Source organism: Sinocyclocheilus grahami, unplaced genomic scaffold (assembly GCF_001515645.1).
Source record: "Sinocyclocheilus grahami isolate Dianchi unplaced genomic scaffold, SAMN03320097.WGS_v1.1 scaffold1099.1, whole genome shotgun sequence".
Taxonomy (NCBI): domain Eukaryota; kingdom Metazoa; phylum Chordata; class Actinopteri; order Cypriniformes; family Cyprinidae; genus Sinocyclocheilus; species Sinocyclocheilus grahami.
This window is the reverse complement of record NW_015506278.1, coordinates 839415-845106: the sequence shown is the minus strand read 5'-3', so window position 1 is coordinate 845106 and position 5692 is coordinate 839415.

The following is a 5692-nucleotide window of genomic DNA, read 5'->3' as shown; positions in this document are numbered from 1 at the left end:
TTATGGTTAATTATTCATATTTCCCATGAGCTGGTTAGCTACAATATGTTTTCCTTCATCTGCTTAGCCTACTTTTACTGTTGTGCCAGAGACACCTGAGGGCAAAATCCAGCACTATACATGGTTAGACTAAGGGTTTAATATTTGGCCAAAAGTTAAGACATTTATAATGTTACAAAACATTTATTTTTCCAATAAATGCTGTTCTTTTTCACTTTCTAGTTATTAAAAAAAATCTAAAAATTTACCAAAATACTTTGCAACTGTATATTTATTTTGAGCACCAAATCAGTAAATTTGATTTCTGAAGGGTCATGTGACACTGGAGACTTTTAAAAGCTTGAAACAGACTTATTGCATATTTGTCTGTTTGCTACCTTTGCTGTCACACCTGAAGCTAGTCTATAGTGAACCTATAGCATCAACCAATCAATGTTGTCATGATCTAATTTTCCTGTGGCTCAAGAGTAATTCTGCTGTGTTCAATTTGTTTTATAATTACTGCAATTATGAGATGACAACTTTAAGATTCAACTCTGAACAATTTTGTTGACAGCTCAGTTCTATGGTAGCGATCATAATGCCAAAATGGATCTTAGTGAAGCATTGGGTGACACTTTATTCTAGGGACCAATTCTCACTATTACCTAGCTTATTAGCATGTCTATTATTAACATATTGGTTGTTTATTAGTACTTATAAAGCACATATTGTGCATGACCATATTCTACATCCCTAATCCTACTCAATACCTAAACTTAACAACTACCTTAATAACTATTAATAAGCAGCAAATTAGGAGTTTGAGGCAAAAGTTATAGTTGATGGTTTGTTAATAGCGAGGACTGGACCTTAAATTAAAGTGTGACCAAGCATGGTTATTGATAACAGCAAAATGTTTTTTTTTCTTCATTAATTCTTTAATTCACTTTTTGTAAAATAAATAAGATTAATAATTTACTGTCATACAAATAAGCATAAAAATAAATAAGTGTAGAGGATTCTGTCTTAGTTTGTCATAGCTGTGATTTTTTATTTTTTTTTACAGGTCAGAAAGTAAAAAAAAAATACTTTGGGGGTTCCTGCACCAGCCGTACTGTGTCATTGAGGTGAGTGGGAATGCTAGCGGATTACTTTCTACAGGTATTGTGGACCCCTTTGATTCAGACAAACAATCACATGAAACAAACTGTAAAGTATAGAGTAGTATGTTGTGGCTTTAGTGAGTCTTGTCATCATCTTTGGCTCTGGGATTGCTGTGGCACTAAGCTTGTTAGCAATCCTGTCAGCGGGCCGTGTGCACTGACCTGTCCAGATGCTGGACACTCTTGTTTGGGGAGCAGGTGTGACATACGCCATAGAGAATACCCAGCTGTCCGATACTGGTATGTCAATTCATCACAAACCTTCATATGACATGTACTGAAAGATTTGTACATGTTTTGTTTCTTTGTACAGATAAAATGCCATTGGCTGCTGCAATTAATTATTTCTTCATACTGTTTAACAAAAGATTCCCATCTGTTTTTCCTCCATGCATATAAACTGACAGTCATGTGGTTTCTCGCCTGACTGCACACTGGACATCATGTCACCAATATGAATAGATTTTGATTGTACAAAATGTTTCCAGCATTACTATTAATCACTTTAACCTTTGATTTACTTGTAATCGAATGGGTCACCAAATTAAATCAGCTTTTTAAGGGCAGTCAATCGATTACATTTTTCAATCGAAGTGATTAGATTAAATTAATAGAATTTGTCAGAATTAATCACATATTTCAATATTACATTGTGGGAGACAAAAACATTGAGCACACACAAAAGGTCATTACAAAATGCATTACATTACATTACAAAAAGTCACATTGCAAATTAAGTCAGCTTTTTTGTTTTGATTTATTTTGTTTCACAGTTATCTTGCTATGTTGCTTTTTTCACTAATTGTTGCTTAATTAGCAACGTTACACTCTCTTTGTCTCCCAAGATAAATTGCATACAATTTAGAAACTGAACACTCTCAGAGTTGATCAAAATTGACAGATCTTCATTAAAATAATAATAATGCATTTGCTGCGTTATTGATATTCAGCAGCCTTTCTTTATTATACTGTGTCGTTGTGATAATAGGATTATTTGCAAGTGTAATGTGCACAAAGGGGGCAAGAGTTGCTGACTGGCTAATTGGGCCCTTTTATTTCTAAACACAGCCATTATGATCAATCTAAAGATGCTGGGTGTGTTCCAGAGGCCCTGGGACCAACAATGATTGTTTGTGGATGCTTAAGTACATTGTATGTGTCATGGGTACAAAAGGAGGATTCAACTGCGAATGTGAAATATAACAGTTCATTAGGAAAAAGTCCCAACCAGACCAAAGGCAAGAGTCAAACAAGGCATGTGCAGGATATAGTCACTCTTGGTAGCGCAGAGACGCAAATGGGCACCCGGAGATATCCCAGGAACATACGATCCTTTGGGGCGAATCCTGAAGATGAGTCTAACCATGTTTCTGTTAAGCAAAAAATACCCACTTTACAATTCTTAAGTAAGCACCTTATTTCGTCGATCTTAGGTAACAAACTCCTTATATTTAAGTGCACAAAATGTAAACCTTTTGTGTTAAAATAGTCCCCAAGCAAATCGGCAGAACCTCTTGATACTGGAAGAGTCTCTTCATCAACTAAGGTCTCATCTTGCTCGGCCAGATTAATGGGTGAATGAAAAACGGCCTCTTCAATTTAGAGACATGAAAGACGGAATTAATTCTCCAGTACGCCGGAGGAAGTTTGAGGCGGACTGGCACTGGGCTAAGAATCTTAGTGACAGTAAATGGTTTATTACAAACTGGGCGGAGAGGAATATTCTTGGAAGAAAGCCACACTTTTTGACCAACGACGTAGATGGTAGGCTTTGACCGGTGGCGATCGGCCTGAGGGCACCCGGGCGGAGGCGTTACCCCTTCTAAGGCTGCACGAACCTTCGACTCGACCTCCCATGTGAGTGTAGAGACAACGAGTCTCTCAGGTATGATACACTCGGGAGTAGACGGGCGCTCAGAAAAATCAAATATTCGAGATAAGGCGTCGGGTTTTATGTTCTTGGAACCCGGACGGTAGGAAAGAGAAAAGTCAAAATGACCGAAAAAAAGTGCCCACCGAGCCTGCCTAGAATTAAGATGTTTAGCGGATCTAATATACTCGAGGTTCTTATGATCGGTCCAGACGATAAAGGGTACACCCGAACCCTCCAACCAATGACGCCATTCCTCCAAAGCTAACTTGACTGCCAGCAACTCTCTGTTACCAATGTCGTTATTACGTTCAGCGGAAGACAAACGATGACAAAAAAATGTGCAAGGGTGCATCTTGTCGTCCGAGGAAGAGCGCTGGGAAAGAACCGCACCTACCCCCACCTCTGACGCATCGACCTCCACCATAAACTGACGTGTGGGATCAGGGGCTATGAGAATGGGAGCTGAAACAAAGTGGCTCTTGAGGTTGGCAAATGCAGTCTCAGCTGCACTGGACAACCTGAATGCAGTTCTGATGGAGGTCAAGGCAGTCAGAGGAGTGGCTAGTTGGCTGAAATTGCGAATAAAACGCCGGTAGAAATTGGCGAACCCCAGAAACCTCTGCAGGGCTTTACGGGAATCTGGGGTTGGCCAATCTACCACAGCCTTAACCTTATCGGGATCCATGCACACTCCCTCGGACGAGACGATGTATCCCAAAAATGGAACTGACTGTCAGCCTTACCCTTATCGGGATCCATGCACCCTCCCTCGGACGAGACGATGTATCCCAAAAATGGAACTGACTGTGCATGGAACGCGCATTTCTCCGCCTTGACAAAAAGCCCATTCTCGAGCAGCCTCTGGAGCACCCACCTGACGTGCTGAACATGTTCCTGGAGCGAAGAAGAAAATATCAATATGTCGTCCAGGTAGACATATATGAATTGATCGACCATGTCTCTCAGCACGTCATTAACGAGTGCTTGGAAAATCGTGGGGGAGTTGGACAGCCCGAAGGGCATAACCAGATATTCAAAGTGCCCCCTGTGGGTATTAAACGCAGTTTTCCACTCATCCCCCTCCCTTATGCGGACCAAATGATAAGCGTTACGCAAATCCAATTTGGTGAATATGGATGCTCTCTGCAACCGCTCGAAGGTTGAAGACATCAATGGCAAAGGATAAGTATTCTTTACCGTGATGTTGTTCAACCCTTGGTAATCAATGCAAGGTCGCAGGGAACCATCCTTCTTCCCTACGAAAAAAAACCCTGCCCCCGCGGTAGAAGAGGAGGAACGAATGAGCCCGGCTGCTAGAGAATCAGAAATGTATTTCTCCATGGCCTCCCTTTCTGGAGCAGAAAGCGAGTATAACCTGCCCTTAGGCGGAGACGTGGCGGCAACAAAGAATGAGACACAGACGAACAAGCAGACATAAGACAAGAAGCATGACATTGATCACTCCACGCCGAGATGAAACTCATGGGTGAGGGGAAAAATGGGGATCTGAAGGTGTTGTGCTAAGTTGTAATCCATAAAGTTACCTTCAGCTCCGGAATCCAGCAGGGCCTGGCAGTTGTGGATTCCGGCTGCCCATTGCAGTCTTACCGGGAGGAGAGTTGAGGACGAGGATTTTCCCAGGGACAATCCACCCGATAGTAGCCTCAGCTCTGCCGGGCTTGGCCTTTTACCTGACAGTCAGCCAGGAAGTGACCCGCAGGGCCGCAATACAAACAAAGTCCCCTTGCTCTCCGACGGTCTCTCTCCTCCCAGGAAAGCAGAGCTCTTCCCACCTGCATGGGTTCATAATCCGAGATGTGACTGACCATATTACAGGAACTGGCAGTGGAATACTCAGGAAGTTCCGACGCCAGCTGGCGGCGTCCTCGCTGATGTAGACGGCCATCTACCCAAAAAGCTAATTCGATGAGTCCATCAAGATCAATGGGTAAGGGATCAGGGGCTATGAGAATGGGAGCTGAAACAAAGTGGCTCTTGAGGTTGGCAAATGCAGTCTCAGCTGCACTGGACAACCTGAATGCAGTTCTGATGGAGGTCAAGGCAGTCAGAGGAGTGGCTAGTTGGCTGAAATTGCGAATAAAACGCCGGTAGAAATTGGCGAACCCCAGAAACCTCTGCAGGGCTTTACGGGAATCTGGGGTTGGCCAATCTACCACAGCCTTAACCTTATCGGGATCCATGCACACTCCCTCGGACGAGACGATGTATCCCAAAAATGGAACTGACTGTGCATGGAACGCGCATTTCTCCGCCTTGACAAAAAGCCCATTCTCGAGCAGCCTCTGGAGCACCCACCTGACGTGCTGAACATGTTCCTGGAGCGAAGAAGAAAATATCAATATGTCGTCCAGGTAGACATATATGAATTGATCGACCATGTCTCTCAGCACGTCATTAACGAGTGCTTGGAAAATCGTGGGGGAGTTGGACAGCCCGAAGGGCATAACCAGATATTCAAAGTGCCCCCTGTGGGTATTAAAAGCAGTTTTCCACTCATCCCCCTCCCTTATGCGGACCAAATGATAAGCGTTACGCAAATCCAATTTGGTGAATATGGATGCTCTCTGCAACCGCTCGAAGGTTGAAGACATCAATGGCAAAGGATAAGTATTCTTTACCGTGATGTTGTTCAACCCTTGGTAATCAATGCAAG